This window comes from Protopterus annectens, chromosome 6.part0 (genome assembly GCF_019279795.1).
Source record: "Protopterus annectens isolate FY-2018-M chromosome 6.part0, PAN1.0, whole genome shotgun sequence".
Lineage (NCBI taxonomy): Eukaryota > Metazoa > Chordata > Ceratodontiformes > Protopteridae > Protopterus > Protopterus annectens.
The window spans coordinates 1,866,451,507-1,866,470,993 of record NC_056737.1 but is presented as its reverse complement, the minus strand read 5'-3'; positions in this window follow the sequence as shown (position 1 = coordinate 1,866,470,993).

Sequence of the window (19,487 nt, the reverse complement as noted above, 5' to 3'; positions counted from 1 at the left end):
ATTGGCCATATATATTTTATCTGGACTATAGTAATGTTAAACATGATATATGTTTAATGTAATTGTGGATTGAATTAAATCTTTTACATAAGTGCAGTGATGTTTTTCAAAATGTTTAAGTGCATATTTTTAGTTGCTAAGTTCTGCCTAGGAGCCTTCAAACCTAGACACACACACACACGCGTGCACATACACACACACACACACACACACACACACACACACACACACACACACACACACACACACACACACACACACACACACACACACACACACACACATTCCATTACCTCTCAGCATTAGTGCTGTAAGCCTGACTCCATCTTTTTATCTGAATGGACTATAAAGTCAAAAGATGTCATGCATATTTTTCTCTTGCCTTTCCCAAATAATCATTCTTTAAATTGCGTTATTGAGCTTGTCTAGTCCTCAGCAATCAGTTCCTTGGAAACACACATGATTAATCTGAATTAGCTTTTTCCAAAAGACTGCTGTATTTGCAAGCAGCCTTCACCAGCAGCACTGGTATAGTGTTACCACAATGGACTATAGCTGTATCTGAATCAGAAATGCATTTTGCATTGAGCAAGTCTGCCTGAAGCAGATATGCACACCATGATATGGGTTTCTGAATCCCAGCCAGGGAGTCAACATTTCTGGTGGATATCATTATAAAGCATGTTACTCTTTTCATACCTTTTTAAGTAAGTGAGCCAAGCTGGCAATGGAGTGTACTTTTCATATCAGGCCAATTTTAAGGCAAAACTATTAAACTGCTAAGTAAAATGAAGGTGTGGTACCTTTTTAATTTGTCTTTAATCTTTGTTGATTAGTTACTTTAAAGTTCAGCATTAAATAAGAAATCGGCTGCTGCAAATAATGAGTTAATGATATAGAAATAAACATTATGAGGTATATTGTGAAGTAAAATGACAAATACTGAGAACTTTCAAAAGCAAAGGACATGCAGTTATTCTATTCTACATTAAATCAACACTTTTTAATGGCCTAGTCTGCATATAAAATAGTTGCATATTATACAGGCATGAGGGACTGGTAATTTACATTTTTTATTACATCTATTCTTGTAAAGGACTGATAATCCTTATTATTATACACGGATGAAAATGTATTGCATTGCGTTCAGCTGGGTCAGAAACCTGGTACTGTGTTTCACTGAGTTATTTATAATAATCATTTATTGTCACACACATTTATTCTATATTTGCCGGATTCTGAAGGATTCTGATTTTTACCTCATCTGCAAAAGAAAAACTTTAGCTTTAACCTTTCAAGGTATACACCTATTTGTTTATTTAACACATTGCTATACTAATAGAATAAGAGCCAGCTGTTTATTGCAGGGTATGGTATTCTGTATGTCAGTAACTCAGGTTTGGGTAGTGTCCAAGGTACTACAGTTCCAACTGTATCTCTGGGGGTGAAAGGACTGGTGGCAGATGGTCAGACTCAGTGAGAGGGAAAGGAAATTTCCAATGGCACCAGACCATCTTGAATAAACTGGAACCAGAGTCATGCACACCATGACTCTGTTAATGAATTTTCTAGGAAGCATGAAAGTGCTTTAAGAATAATATGGATTATGCATTCTCAGACAGTGCCCAGAGGATGCTAAGAACACAATAACTGATTACGTGGAGTGGGTAGAATGAATGGGTCAATGGGGATAGTGAGGAAGCTAGAACCATTATATCAAGCACAGTGACCAATGCCAAAAACACATAAAAATTATTTTAAAAGCAATGATGCTTCTCATGAAGTGAATGCTCATTTACCATTTAAATTACTGTGGCTTATATGTAACAGATGTTGTGCAGCAGACAATAGTAATTTAGTTTATTTTCTTAACAAGATTGTCAACTACTCCCCTGCAGACCCTTTACAACCTTCATCCAGGCAAAAAATGCAAAACTAAATATGATTTAGAGGGGCAGTTCAGAGAAAGCAAGACTTATAAAACTACAGCATCCTATCTGGTTATAGATTAAGTGACAAAACAATACCATATAAGAATGTAAAATATCAGTGACTAAAAAGCAGATATCAACACATTCTGGGCATAGCAGGCATCTGTTACTAAGAAACTATATACTTAAGTGTTCTGTATTTAGTCATTATTTTTCTCACTATCTCCAATGGCTGAATTTATCTGATTCTAATGATTATGACTCTGCAAGTACCTGAGTATGTTTGTACATCAGGGCAGGATCACTTAAACGTATTAGATTTGGAGGTTTTCCTGCATAAGATATTTATAAGTGAACCAATAAAAGGACAGTCACATCCTGCAAAATATTATAACCAAACTTGCATTGCAATATTAGACTGCAATCAGTTGTGCTTTGGTACAATTGTTTGTAAGAGAAATTAAATCACAAATTCCCAGAGGTGCAGCTAGCTATTATTGTGCCCAGTACAATCCCCTGTCCCCTAATCTGATAGTTCTCTCAACTTCAAGTTGTGAAAAAAATATATATTTTTGATACTTTTAAACTATAGCAAACTGCTTACTACTTCACTACGTTTATATCAAGCAGCTGCTATAGTATAAGCCAAACACAGAATGCTACAATGCTTCACTTTTGACCAACTGTCTGTCCGTGTTGTTTCATTGATGTTCTACAATGCTGAGCCACATACGGTTGAGACAATATAATCTATGTTATGGAACATTGAAAACTGCAAAAATACAGAAAACTGTGTTTTTGCAGGGGGGGGAGTATACCCCCTTGTATCCCCACACCCGCTTCTAACTACATATACCAACAGGATCACACTACAGTGGAAAAGATGACAAGTTCCCTGCTCCCCACTGTACCGTGGACTTAGTACAAACAGTTTGATGTTTCAGGTCTAGACCATATGCTGTTCGACATTCGGAAATGTTGATATTCTAAAGGGGACCCCTATATTTACTGAAAATAAATGTTAATGTCACTAATGTCAACAAAAAAAATCCCCCAAAAAATTGAAAAAAAATTGATACATAAATATGCATGCTCTAAGACCTAACCTCAGGCTATGCAAGTAAAACACAATGTTTTTTGCAAAGGGCTGTACCCTCCACACCCCATTTTATTTATATAATGAGATTCCACAATCCTACAATGCTGGGGAAAATTTATATGCCTTATCCCCAATATTGTAGCAACCTCATCCCAACTGCAGCTTAGCGGATTTGTTAATCAAATTATGCAGACAAAGCAAATGGCGACTATTCCCACAGTCAACCAAAGTAATTGCTCCCATATATATATATATATATATATATATATATATATATATATATATATATATATATATATATATCAGTTTTAGATCAGACTATAGTGTCTGTCATACAGATCATTTTGTTATAATATTAACCTCTTTTTGATTTTTGATTTACTCTCATATCATGCCTTCTAAAATAATGGTTATGCTGATTATGTGACACTTTCTTTAGCTTCACATTATCTCGTTCTTCTCGTAATAAGATCTGATCCTTCATGTACTTATTTGATAAGTTTTTTTTATCAGTAATGTCTGTATTTTTCAGACGGGGTTACACAGCTGGAAGATGAGATGACAGGAGTAATGCACATTGGTAATTTGCTACAGTAAATGTTTCAGAATTCTATGATCATCTCTTAAGATATCAGATATGTCTGGAGCTTGGCTTTGCAATGAGTCTGTCAGGTGAATGAATCTCACAAAACATGTGATATCAATAAAACAAAAGCTTATTTTTTTGTAGTACAGTTTTATTTTAATATGAACTGTTGTTTTATCATGTTTGTAAGTAGGATAATTATTTATTCTTTCTTTTATTAATCAGTTGTCACTGCTGAACACTTGTGTGGCAGAGTGACCCAGGAATACAAAGATGCTAAGTAATTTATTTTCTCCTGATCATACCGTATGCAGATAGATGCTGAGCAATTAAAACTCAGCTTTCCAATTGTGCAGGCTAGCACATTAATCATTAAGTATTATGGGTAGAGAAGTTATGTTTGGAGCTGTTAGGTGCCTTTTTAGCTTAATGACATAAAAACAGACAGGATACAGACTAATGCAAAATAAAAGCTTCCATTACAGCCAAAGGAAAATTAAATGAAGTAGATGTCTGAGGACTTGGAGATTGGTCTGTTTTACTGTCAACAGAGGCTTTTGATTTTATCTTTTAAATTTTTATTTAAGTTTATTTATTTTTGATTATTAAATGAGATAATGATACACATGGACTTTTTAAACTTAAACCAGGATGGCTGTCTGGTAAAGTGAACCAATCAGAGTCACATAGTAGGCAAACAGAGCCTCAGCGAATAAAATACTGGATAGCAGGAAGCAGCTTGTAACAGATTATACCTGTAATCCTCTTTGCTTGCTACCAAATACACTCTATATAAAACTGTATTTGGGAATAATGCCACAGTTCACCTTATAATACTCCATATAATGATATTGTTTACTTCACTGTTTATTTAAGAAGCCAAACCACTGAAGTTTACCAGTTAAATGTAAGATCTAAGGAGTGAATGGTATTTTATAGATCGACTACACCTCAGTACATTTGACATCCATGAAGCAAATTGCCTCATACTACGATGGTATGTATTAATGCTCAGTACAATCTTGATTGATTGTACCAGCTCATAATTACTCAGATAACATCATATATATTCATATCCCATTTCATTTTTTTCTTTAGTTTTGCATGTCTAGGAAAATTTCTTGAAATTCTGGGTATTATACCAATGATTGTTCAGCATAATTTCTAATCATCACAATACTGCTGCTATTATTTTTTACTTTATCTACATGCAAGCAAAATTAAAACGGATACTGTAAGGTATGTCCTGCTTCTTTACAAATTGCCAGGCTCACATTCCATAAAGTCAGGTGTCTGAGTCACAAGGCATGATCCTTAATTACTACTGGTGCAGTTTATGTGTGCACACATGCTGGAATTCCCTTATATGGGAAGATTTATTCCTTCTTGATGCTTGTTTGACTTTGCAGTTGGTACATATTAGATTGGGGGGGGGGGGGGGTGGAGTGCAGGAGGTCTTGCCTCCAGCAAAAAATGCTTACAGCTTGTGATTTCACCTTTGTGTGTTCCGGTCTTTTGTGTTCAGTGATGTAGTTCTTTGGCTTGTTGTCATTTGAGGTGTCATTTTGGAACGTGCATGCACTGAGATGTAGTCTGTCTCTGGGATTGAAATGAGCACGAGTTTTAATTGGTATAAGATGACTTACTAAACGGCTACTGTGTTTGGCTTGACCTTAAAGAAACAGTGAAGTATAAACTATTTTTGGCATTATTATAAAGTGAAAACATGCTAGCAAACATAGGTTTCATATATGAATGAAAGGCTGAATACTAAAGTCTGCACTAACTAGGAAACTGACACAGCTTAAGCAACCCTTATATTTGAACAATGAGAAAAGCAGAGTGTCAGCTTTATAAACAGCAAATATAAAAAGAAAAGCAAGTGGCAATAAAGTGAGCATGCTGAAATCCATCAACGATTAGGTTTTTGGTACACGGAATAATTCATATTCTGGAATTTTATGGTATTTTCTTGGAAAAACTGAAAAAAAACCACTATCAGACTGTCTATTTTAATGCCATGCTTGCCTGTTTTTCTTGTCAGGAAGCAACATGTTTACTCTTTCTTTAGTTTCTTTAATTGTTTATTAGCTTCTTATAGGAGTCATAATTTAATTTCTTAGTGACATATAAATGAACCACCTCAAATAATCAGCCTGGTCTCTGTACCCTGTTCCATACAGAATAGCATGTACACATTTACCCCTGTTTATTTATAAGAAACATGCCCACTATGTCTGATGGTGAAATGCACTGCAGTCTAAACTTAATAACATCCATTTCTTTTGCAGATCAGTTACCTTCCAGGTCAGTAAATACAGTGTCTGTAATGCAGAAAACATTTAGGATAAGATGATGTATGATCCATGCAACATGTCTGCACATGTTTGTGATGATGAGTAAAGCATAAGAGAAACAAAACCCAGCAAGGTTTAAAAATCTGAAAGCTGCTGGTTGTTTTGTTAAGGAAACATAGAATCAAAAGGCAGTGCTGTAATAGTATCTGAAACTGAACAGAATGAAACAGAATTACAGTACAGAACAGGCTTTTTATTTATATATTTGGGAAAGGTTTGTATGTTAGAGGTTCAAATTGCCAGTGCAAACTGTTCAAGCATCAATGACTGTCGTCCACAGTGATGCTGATGATAGCTCCAGTGATACAGGCTTCATCTCATGAAGACGTGATGCCCTTTCCTATAACCAAGTCAACTTGATGCACATATAAAGTATAGTAATTTAATGGGAGATTATTATACATGCTTTTTCTTCTAATATATTTGTGTATGGTCTAGTAACTCAATAAACGATTTCAGCTTGTCTGTGGCAATGTAACAAGTTTGCACAGTTATTGCAAAGAAAAAGAGTAACAGGTCTCTGCTCTTATGTTTCCATTCATCTAAATGATTTGCTGGTGTCCCACATCTGTTCCTATACTCAAATCATAACTGGCGTGACCAAGTGTCTTATCGTTGTCCAAGGAATAGTTCTTTCACATCCTAGCACCATGGTAAGGTTTATTTTGGAGAGTAAATCAGCTGACATAAATATCTGCATACTCACCATAATGTGTTTTAATTGTACTCTGCTGTCAACTGCAGAACTAGAAAAGAGACCACAGCTGTGTCTCTTGTAAGTCACACAGAAATTACTTTTCCCACTCTTCTCTGGGATGCTGTTGTGTTGTTAAACTCAACTGTCGTCAAGTTGCCTGCTCCCTATGTTAAATTGACCACAGATTTTCTTCCCTCTCCTCTTTCATTGGCTATTGTTATTAAACACAAAATTATTTTGTGGTCACCCCCCCTTCAGCTATTTAAAATTGTATTCTATGTAGCCAGAATAGAATACTAAGTGCCCACCCCCCCTTCAATCTGTCTTGCTCTTTTAAAATTAGTGGATCTTCCCTCAGATTGTAAATATTTGAGTTACCTCCTCTTTTACATCTAACTGCTTAGTGTACACTGCAACTGTTAGATTATTATCCCATTTTTTCTACCTTACCTTTAAAATCTGCAATATCTAGTCCATGACCACCAATTACTGGAGAGACCAAATTCTAACTCTCAGTACTCATCTTGGTATGTGTGCTTCTGTTTTGCTCCTGGAGAGAGAAGACGCATAGGGGCATTACTTCCTGGAGACAGCTGATCTCCAGAAAGACTAATTATTTCATAGGCGCCAGCTTGGAATTTGTGCTTATATTTTGCTCCTGGTGACAGAAGGAGCAGAGGACAGTAATTCCTGACTGTTTCTGATTGGGCAGTGAGTGTCTGTGCAGGCCTTCCTGACTGATCTGGTTGCTATTCATGGCATCTACCAGGAAAAGGCTACAACAAGCATATAGACCCTTGCATCATGTGGCTCAAAACTGTTGATCACCAAAGAGCCTGTGGCTTGCTTCTCATCTTGGGATTGGTGCTACTATTTTACGTCTGGTGAGAGAAGAAGCAAAGGAGCATTGTATCCCAGCAGTGTGAAGCTGTGGTGAGACCAGCAATAGTAGTAGCCAGGTACAAGCCAATCAGGAGAATCCTCTCTTTTCAGCATTATTGACAAAGCCAGTTCTTTCTTTTCAGTAAGTACTTGTTTTACTGCTGTCTAAATGATTTTCAGTTATCTCCCTAAATGCTTCATCCATAAATCATCAGGGTCTACTTTAGTAGTTTCCACTCAAGTGATTGCCGGTATCCTGTATAAATGCAGACACCCTGAGTTGACATGATTTCTGAAAACACCCTTAAAATGTCAAAAACATTTCACACAGGGCAACTAGTTTGCAGAGACAAGCACTGCCTCCAGAGGGGCAAACCAGATACTCCTGCCATTATTTTATATGCTCACCTCAGCCGACTAATCAATTTAAAAGGGCATGTTGCCATGAATATGAACTTTCCCAGTATCTCCATTACCTGCTTGATGGATATGCACATCCTGATACAATATGAAAATTGCCTTACGTTTACTGACAACCAGCTAATTTTCAAACAAACTGAAAAGGTATGTGAGAGATGTATTTTCACAATATCACTGGAGGTAAAGCTCTCACATAAAAGTACTCCTAATGTCAATCAGATTGTAAGTAGTACAAACACTGCATCAATCACACACAGTTCAAAGCAGACACATAGACACATATATGCAGAGGCATTTAAATGTAACCTTCCTAAACCCCAATGACCTCATAGATGAGGTACACATAATAAATTCTCTCACCAGTGCCAAATACACTCCTTCCAAACAACATCCACAGCAACACATACAGCCACATCTCATGGAGACTCTATTTCTAAGTCCGCAAGGCAAGCCACTACACAATGCAACATTCTAATTATTGGAGATTACATTGTGGTACACACTGATGTCCCTCTCTCCAGTCTGAGTAAAGAAAAAGTCACGGTCAGTTTATCAGGGGACAGGATCCACCACATTACACATGCACTCAGATCACTGGACCAGATATACCAGTAAGACTTGGTCATAGTCCTTGTGGCTGTACATGGCCTGATATGTTCCTTCCTAGACTATATGAAGAAAGACATCATGGAGCTCTCAGAATATGTGTCACAGGCTGGTATGACCCTAGCAATGAGCAGTATTTACCTTCTCCAAGGATGATGCCATAATATGAACAGAAGATGACTGACTGGCTTTAACAGCTGGCTTAAGTTTCTGGTATCCTTCTACGTGGGTGCAATGCTTGTCAGCATGGAAGGAAATGGTCAATAGACCATGCTACTTTGCCAGGGAAGGTCTGCACCTCTCCACTTTAGGCTTTGGCATACTAGCTAAAACATTGTCCTCCCCCATGTGCCCTTATTAGGCAATGCCAAAATGAAAGTACTTTAGACATACCAAATCAAAACCAAGAAAATCTAAAGGTGTTACTGCTCAATGCTAGGACTCTAAACAAGAAACTCCACTCCCTACAAGCTCTCCTCACCCTAGAGAATGCTGATGTCTGTCCAGTCCCTGATACATGGTTTAAAGTTGTGGACCATACACCAGTAGTGCAAGACTATAACACATTCCACATATATAGACCCTCTACTACCCAGACAGAAATTAAAAGTGGAGGTGTCTCGATTTACATCAAAAATAAATATACCTTAAGGCTGCTCAAACAGGAAAATGCACTTGAGCTTCAACATGTTCAAATCATCATAGGAAAAATTCCATGCCACTTCCTTCTAAGCTATAGTTCCCCATCTTTTACCCTTAAAACCCGGAATATATATTTACGCTTCCTGGAAACACTCACCATCCTACCAAATACCTTATTCATAGATGATTTTAATTGCCAAACAATTAACTGGGAATCTTATTCAACACCAGACTTGCAGGCACAGAGATTACTGTTTTTTTGCAAAAACAAACTCCCTAGACCATATTGTCAATACTCTGACCCATGTTGCAAACATACTGGATCTGCTCCTCACTAATATGGGAGAATGCAACCCCCCCCCCCCTCCCCGTGTAACATCCTCTCTGGAAAGGTCAGACCACAAAACAGTCTCTTTTGAAGTATAAATAAAACTCAGAACTGCAGTTAACCCTGAAATGTTTAGGAACTATTCTAAGGATAACTTCCTACTCTTAAATGATAATGTGGCAAAATTTCAAGCCCCATAAACCCTGAGAACACTGATGCCTACCTGGAATTGTTCACAGAAACCCTACACAAGCAAGTTAATAGCTGCTTAGAGACAGCTGTACCCATCTGGAATAAGTAAAGAATTAACTCAAAAAGCAAGCTACCTGGGTGAATAACAAAATGAATAGGCTGTAAAACAGAAAGAAGAAAATCATGTCAACAATTAGGAGGTATAGCACCTGATAGGATAACCTTGTTCTCATCAACTAAAACAAACAAGTCAATGGAAAATGAATTATACTAAAGCCAAATTTGAGATAAATTTGGCCTTCCAAGCAAAGGACAACTGAAAGACAGTCTTTAGTTATGTCCAAAACCCCAAAGGCAATACAAATTTGTGTGTAGAGCCCATTATTAATGGAGTCACCTATTCTAAGCCAGAACATATAGCAAACCTATTGGCCAACAGTGATAACTCCCCTGCCCCCAACCTCCCCTCAGGAAATATCATCAAATACTACTCTACCAACTATCACTAGTTAACAAGTTCTCAATGTTCACTCTCTCTAAAGCCAAGAACACTACATTGATGGGTCCAGGCAATATCTCAGGATGCCTTTTTTTAATTTGTCTAAGTGTTTTGGGTTTCTAATACCATAACATAAATGGACCCCATTCTGAAGTCAATGTATGATTAAAGTTCATGAAATTAGTATTGTTGCAATCTTTGATGTTAGCCAGAAGTGTTCTTTGCAGCACCAGCAATGTGCCAGTAATGACTGCTTCTGCAATTCATATTGAGTTACATGTATCGATAACAGTCTATATTAGATAAATGAAAGTTTATCTAATCAAAAGCTGACATCATCGGAAATCCCAGAACTCGAATTCCCAATTGTGAGATCACGGTACAGTGAGGATGGGAATATTTGCCCTTTTCTCACTGTAGGGCGATCTTGGAGTTGGAATATATATTTAGCGGGGGGGGGGGGCTCAATTATGATTTACAGTTCTGGGATTTTCGATGATGACAGCGTTCAATTAGATAAACTTTCGTTTATTTAATATAGACCCGTATCAATAACATATCTAGGAATGATTATAAATTCCTGTTTTATAAGACCCATTGCTCCTACTACTACTGAAACTGTTTGGGTATCTTTCTTTCACATTGCCCTCATTTCTGACTGCAAATCCTGGTACTTTGTGACTTTGTGTCTCTCTGTTTGTAAGACCCTGTAGTCACTGGGTGTAGCGATTTCAATGATCAATGCTACTTTTATCTTATTTTCATGTACTACTATATCTGATTTTCTTGCATCTATTTTTTGAAGGGTTGGTAACAGATAATCCCATGTTACACAAACTTCATCATTTTCTAGATGCTTTGTGGCTCATGTTTGCAGTGCTTTTCAGCTACTTCAGTATTATAATGTTTGTACAATCCCCAATGCATCAGTTTTGCCACATTATTATGCCTTTCAATACACAGGCCTTCTGGCATTAATATAGCACAACCAGCAACAAGATGTGCAACTGTTTCCAATTATGTTTTACAAAACCTACAATTGTCTGTTTCTCCCAGATGTTTAATGGACTTTGTAAACAAATGTGTACGCAGTCCACTATCTTGGGCCACCAATATTAACCTTTCATCTTTTCATTTAAATTTACCTCTCCTTAACCATTCCTGTGTCCGATCCTGATCAGCATGAGGTTGTTCCAAGAGTTTTCTATACTTGCATCTGTATCTATGCAATGCCCACATTTCTTCCCTTCTTATCTGATCCTTCAACTTATATTCTTTCTTTTGTTTTTTGGCACATTCAGTTGCTGCCTGATTTTTATTTACTTCTGGTTTAATTTTCATTCTAGCTTGATGCCAATATGCTTCTGCTAAATTAAGCAGGGAAATCATCTTAGACTTATTCTCCTCATGTTTCAAAACTTTCACTATGTTTGGGTCTTATGAGATCAGCAGATGTGTATGCAGTCCCACTATTGCAGATCTGTATATGTAGTCAGTTTCGAGGCGGCCCATGCCTTCTTTAGGATGGGGAATATATAGACTTGGTATGCACTGATTGATTTTTTTATAAATCATTTGATGAGCATGAACAATCTTTCTTATGATTTTTTTATAAATCATTTGATGAGCATGAACAATCTTTCTTATTTTCCTGTCCAAACTATCCAACACCTTTTGGGGCCAGTCAGTCTCCAAAACTGTAAGTTAGGACAGGAAGAGCAAGTTGGTTTTAAGCTTGGACTTTGTTTCAATGTCATTGCTGTTTTAGTATTAATTTAAGTCTTCTAAAATACTCCTTACTAAGTTTTATTTATATTTGTTCATGTTAAAATATTCCTTACTAACTTTTATTTGTATTTGTTCATGTTTTATTATTGCCCCTTCATAAATTCCCAAATATTTATACACTCCCTCTTGCTCAAATTCTTTTATATCACATTCCTGTCCCAAACTAATGTTTTCCTAGTGCTGCAGTTTTCCTGCTTTAAAGGTTGCTTTTGCACATTTATCAAGACCAAATGACATTCTTATAGCATCTGAAAAGGTTTTGACTACTTGCAGTTGTGCTTTCAGTTCCTCATCTGATGAACTATACAGTTTTAAATAATCTACATAAAGAAGATGAGAAGTCTTTACACTTTGCTGTTTTCTGGGAGCCAAATTATAGCCATGGCCCAATCTGTTAAGCAGACAGATTAATGGGTTAAGGGCAAGACAAAAGAGAAGCATTGACAGGGAGTCACCCTGGAATATCCCCTTTGAATTTTTATCCCTGGAATGATAATTTGTCCTTTATCATGACTTAACCGTAAAGTGGTTTGCCACTGTTTCATGGTTGCTGTGATGTAGTTTATCAGTGTAGGGTGTATCTTATACATTTTTAAGCACTCTTTTATCCATGAATGTGAGATACTATCAAGTGCTTTTTTGTAGTCTATCCATGCTATACTCAGATTCTTCCCCTTTTTGCAGTTCTCCGTTATGACTTTATTTAACATCAAATGGTCCTTTTTTACATATGACTTTCTTTTATTACCTTTTTGTTCTATTGCCATGATTGTGTTTTCTTCTAAATGACTATAAACTCTGGTGGCATCAATTCCAGTGTATAGTTTATATGTCATTGGAAGGCAAGTTATTAACCTATTTTTTTAGGATGGCTTGCAGGTTCCTCTTAAGCAGGAGTATTGTTTTTCCTGTTGTTAGTCAGGCTGGTGCCTGTTTGGGGTGTTCATATAAATAGTTCTTACTCATGGCTAAATCTTTATGCAAAGATCTTAATATTTTTACCAGAAATTAGGAACTGCATCTGGGCTGGGTGTTTCCAACTTGGAGCTTTTCTTAACTTTGTTTCAATTTCTCTGGCCATTACTTCATCCTATTGCATATCCTGTACATTTGAACTTATTTTTTTTTTTAATTCTTCTATTCATTTAGCATCTTTGTTATGTCCCATAGAGTCTTCATAGATATTTTTCCAAAAGGTATCTATTTCTTCTCTTTTTGGTGGTGTTTCATAGGTTCATAGGTTCATAGGTTTATACTAGGCTATCTGCCCTAAGGCATTTATTTTGTTGTGCCTCTGTCAGCAGTGACACAGAGATGATTCCTGGGGTAAAAACCCGATCTCCCATCCACAGGTCTAGATTTATTTTTGAGAGTATGTCCATTAATTCTGGGTTGGACATGGCCTTTGTATGTCAGGCACATGTCACCTCTGAGATTGGTCTGAAAGTGAAGAGTACAGGGGAACAATGACCTCACTAGATCTGGATGTGAATCCCTCATGATCAGGGTGGGCAATGTAGAGGTCTTTCTAACCACTTTAGCAATGTGAGTGTTTTGGGCTTTTAACTCAGGGCCTTCGCTCTTAATTCCTTTTGCTTTGTTTCACACTTCTTTATAAAGAAGTTTTTTTTTTTTTGGTCTTCGGTAAATTGCTTGTTTTGTACTTTTCCTTTATATTTATCTGCGTATCTTCTAAGTTTTTTCTGCCTGTGCTGACATTTTTAGTTTATTATTTCCGATAGTGGATGATAACTGCTGATCTGTTCTGATACTGTGCATTGCACATGTCTATCTTTCTGAGTATGTTTCTTGATCTGTTGCCTCTTCATTACTCTTTTAACAGTGACACTTCTTGTTTTAACTGCTTTATAGTTTTCTCTATTCGATATCTCCATGATGGCATTTGATTTCTTCCCTTCCTTTCCCTTACTACCATGTGTTTTTGTGCTTTCTAAATAGCATGAGAAATTACCTATCAGGCCTTCTGGAATCACTATATAACTGTGGCCTCCAAATAGGCTTTATGCCTAACAAATGGAGAAAAGCAATAGTCATCCTGTACTAATGAGGACCATATATAGACCCTGGAAACTACAGACCTATAAGTCTCATTAGTCTCATATGCTAACCAATGGAAAGAATTATCATGAAAATTATCAGTAATAACATATGAAATGTCCAAACACTGGACCCAACCCAATTTGATTTTATCATGGGCAAGTTATACCCACTCAACCTGTTACACTTCTTTGAGAAGGTCAGCAAAGAATGCATGAGAGCAAAATACTTCACACTGCCTACCTTGACCTGCCAATGTATTTGACACAATACCACTCTAGGGCATGATTGACAAACTCAAGAGATTAGGTATAAACTCTTTTGTCACCCAGCTGATAGTGAGCTGGTTCACAGACAGGACCCTGTAAGTTAGAATTTGGGAATCCACCTCTACAAAGAGGCCAGTTATATGTGGAGTCCATCACAGATCAGTCCTGGGGCCGCTCCTTTTTGGCATTTACTTCTCTGAACTCATTGCCAATGTCAAGTATCTCTTAATGACCAAATTTGTATATGACTGCAAACTAGGACCAGACATACAATTCTCTCACCAACACTGATATTCTCCAGGAAGGGCTGACACTGATAGCTAACTTGTGTCAGAGCCATGGACTAAAACTTAATGCCAGAAATGCATAATAGTATCCTTTGGAACTTGCAAACACACATAGACAGTAATCTACCCTTTGATCATCACTTATCTACAGTGATGAGGAAATCATTCTGTGTTATGCAACTTATTAATAAAGGTATGGAATCTAGGTCCAAAGTCATTGTTCTGCTATAGTCATCATTCATTGGAAATATCATTGAGCATAATGTCCCCTTTGGTATTACCTAGTCAGACACATCTAACAATTAGAACATCTACAGATGTTCTTCACGAAAGAATACAAGGTGAAGATAACATGTCTGATGCAGGCTACCTCAAAGCCCTATCTCTGTATTCTGTCTCTTACAAGCTGTTGAGGGTAAATATATGTCTGGCATACAAGACATTGCAAACCCCACCCTGATGGACCTCTTGCATATCACCAAGACAAACAGCAAGAGAATTACCCATTCTAAAGATTTAAACCTTGCCTGCTGGAGAGACAGGTATGTATCCCAAAAACTCTCCCTTCTCTGTAACAGGCTTTGCAACCATCTGAAGCCAAATTCCTCCTAAACTCAATTCAAGAGTAACATGGACAGTTGGATGAGGAACAGGAAATTCCTCCCTGCTTTGGTACCTATATCTCTAATGGACACAGGCAGGCTGTAAATGTTTCATCTTCCAGGCCCTTGCTTGTAAAAGTTTCATCTCCCATGCCCCTGCTTAATGAATGGTACCAGAAGTTGCCAGAGATTTGATATGCATGGTTGGGGTTAAAAGGTCACTAGTAGTCATTAACCTAGTACATGCCTACGAACCTATAATGTGGATGTCCTTGCACATCCCCTGTGAGCATCTACTTCAGTACTCTTTCACATGCTACCTCAGAAGCTAATATTTTTGATCACGTTATCCCAGAAAGAAGGCATGTGTCCTCTTCCAAAGCCTTGCTTTGACCATTATCTGTATACTGAACAAAACTTACAAGCAATAAATAAATAAAACAGTTGGATTTGTAGATAGATAGATAGATACAACAAAAATTAAAATCGTACATTTGTAACATTTATATCTTCAATATCTGCTACTACAACATCTAAAGAAATCCTTATGACAACTAAAGAAGGATGATAGACTAAAACATATATATTGAAGATGGAAGTTTTGAATATCAGTTGCTGTAGTGCGTGCTCACAGGTCTGTAAAATTCTGGTTCACAATGCCCTCTTCAGTATGTAAACATTCCAGGCACTATCCAGAAGCTATTCACCACAGGCTTTCAGTCTGGGAAGGAAGAAATACAAATCAATACCACAGATGTGCCAAAGAAGCATTTACTCTAGGAGCTGATATACAATGTATAGTGCTTGAAGCATGAATGCATGGAGCACCAGGTAGCTTTGGTGCAAATAACCTCTGTACATGCATTGTTGAATGATGAGTAATGGTAGCAAACACAGTGTTAAAATTACCTCACATTATAAGCAATCTGACAGTACTTTGATCTATATTAAAAAAAAATAAAACTATTTTCATGAGAAGAAATCTGACAATTATATCTGTGATTTTAAATTTTAACTTATTGTCATTACCATCACTCCTTCATTATTTTAGTACATCAACATATACAAAACAACCAAGAAAGCAAACTAGTAAATATGCAAAAAAAAATGCAAGATACAATGAATGTGTGTTCTGGCTCAGTTGCCAGATTTTTATGAAATATTTCTAATACTCAAACAATCTAAATTCAGGACATTCTATTATTTTTTGCTCTGAAAATGACAAATCTTGTCTCTGGCAATTGAATAATTATCTAATACATGGCAGGCTATTTGGAAAGTGTCTATTTATTTACTGCCACACTCAACCTACCAGAAACACTGACTGAAAAAAAAAAAACATCAGGTGATTATTTCCTCTTGACTCATGTGTCTAGCCAAGGTAAATCATGAAGGTCAGGAACAGCCAAAGTATTGTAGATGTGTTCCTCACTTTGCACTCTTACAGTGAAGAAAATAAAATAATGAATTGAGTAGTTTGAAGCTATGGCTCATATCTGACATCGGGTCTACTTCTAAATTTCAAACTTTCAAAATGTCATCTTTCATATGATCAAGACCATAAGACTGAAATTATGAAACTTTGAACCATTTAAATGGAAATTGCCATGAACGGTATATTTACCATTTTCCTCACTGTAATGTGATCTCGGAGATGGTATATTTAATTAGTAAGGGGGGGTGCAGGGGGCTAGTCCTCCCCTGTAGAAACGTTAAAAAAAAAGATTTTTTAAAACTTTTTTTTTTTAATTTTGAAGTTTCAGAACTTCGATCTTATGGTCTTAACCATAAGAAAGTCGACGTTTTGAAAGTGAGAAATTTAGAAGTTGATCCCTGACATCACCTGTCAAATGAAGATACCTCACATATCCTGGCTGATCAGTGCACAGTCATGGTTCTTAATATCAGCTTGCCCACAGTAGACCTCTCACTGATGTAAATGAGACCTTTCTTGCACAGATGAAAGGAAGTGAATAATTTAACTCCACCACCACAGCCCCATATCCTGGCTGATCAGGTACTTTAAACGGAGGCAGCACATGTGAATATCATATGTGAGACAAAATATTCCAGTGGGGAAATGCACACTTGGATTAAGTGCCCTACAATAAATAATAGTAAAACATTAAGTATACATATCTGCTCTGTAGTGTTAAGTACAGGCACAGAGCCCTGAATATTTACTTCCTGAATTTCTAGCCTGTTAAGTCCTTTCACATCCCATATGAACATCCATTCTCCCTCCCCCCACTAAACTGAGATAATACCTTTACAATTTCTTCAGCTGCAAAGATATACATGTACCTTTTCTAAGCAGTGTTTTTGTAAAGCAGTTTCTTTTTATTTTAAATACATTTTAGGGAAGAAGAAACCTGTATATTAGTTGCCAGTGTGAGAACTCACAGTATCTGTCTTCTTCACTCTGAGGATGCCCTCAGTGATTACCTCCTGCTGGTGTCGGAGCTGTTGCCTGCAACACTCTCTTCCCTCCGCTAATTCTCCTGTCGGCTCCCTTCCCATTACACTTACAGGACCTGCTTTCTATCTGAAACTCCACCTACCTCCCATCCCTTTTAAAGGCATGCACACATAACTATGGACATTCCCCAGTCTCGTTTTCCTCATATTTCTAATATCCCAGCCAACCAGACCTTAAGATAAGCTTCTTTTCCTCTCCTCCTTCCTACTTGATTCCAAAAGACTCTCCTACATTTCTTTTAAACTCCCACCCAGTACTACCCTCATTCTTCTGCCTAGTTTTAACAATTATTTCTTACCTCTTACCTTCACATCACCTCCTGCACACACTTCCCCAGTTTTAATATATTTTTTCACTCTATGCATTCATTCCTCCTCCAGTCTCATTTCCTTCAGTTTCATTCTTAATCACACCACATCTACAATGCTCCTGTTCTGCCCATTTATATTATTATCCCTCACAACTGCTACCGCCCTTACATCTTACCAATACATACCTGTATATACAAATCCTCATACTCTCCACACTCAACTAACAAAGACTACACATCTCTAACTATTACTGTCCTGCAGTCTGTTCTTCTCTGCAACTGTCCACCTCTTTAAAATAAAGCGTTACACCCACAGCCACATAATCAACAAGCCTTCCCCTAGACCAAGGCCAAAATTCAAACACCCTTAGACATACTCCCTGCTATCTTTTCACATATAATCCTGTGGTTACATCTATCCTAGCCTAGGTCCTGCAACCACTCAACAAAATAACATGTATGGCACATCACAAAATATTCATCCATCAAAGCCATATAGTCTCCAGCTATGCACAGGTAACTTTAGAAGTATAAGAAATAAACTTAACTGCTGTGCATGCCTGGGTAGCATTTGTCTCCCCAGATAGCTATAGAAACTTTGCTTAAACAAGAACTAAAATATGAAGAAATTTTACCACAGGGATATAGCATCTTAAGGTTTAACAGAACCTATAAAAAATGGGGTGGCCATTATCTACCAGAATACTTTAAACCTCTTTAAGTCTCATATAAGGCCAACCCACTATTCAGTGCTGAAATAATCATAGCATCCTTGCAAATTAATGTCAAAAAAGTCTTTGCATTATAGGAGTTAACTTTCCTCGAGGAAACAACATAGTTACTATGACTACTCTCTTGAGCATCAAGCAACATCTCATTTGAGACAATCATTTTAGAAGACCTGAATATAAATTGGCAAACTGTTCACAATAACAGTCCTTCTAATGTCATTAGCCTATATGGTTTTATTCAGCTTATTTCAACTCCCATATGATCTGAAAAAATGGATCTATATTATATCAGTGAACGCTTAAAAAAGCGAACGCTGATTGATCGACCTTATGTAAGCGAAAGCTTACAATCTCGAACTGTCAGATCAGCGATTTTTTTCCTAGGGAAAAAAATCGCTGATCCAAAACACATACACACAACACAAGCACACCAAACAAACAGAAATTCACACACATACACCTAAAATCTGACACCTAACCCTACACTAAACTATGCACACACCACTAACTATCCACTTACCTTAACCCAAACCCTAACCCTAAGGTCTGTCACTATCGCACACTCACCTCACCCGCTCCCTAACCCTAACTCACCTAAATCCACCCTAACCCTCATGTCCACACAATCGCACACATACCTAACCTGAGCCCTAACCCTAACTCACCTAAACCACCCTAACACTCACATCCACAGAATCGCACATTTACCTAAATCCGACCAGCA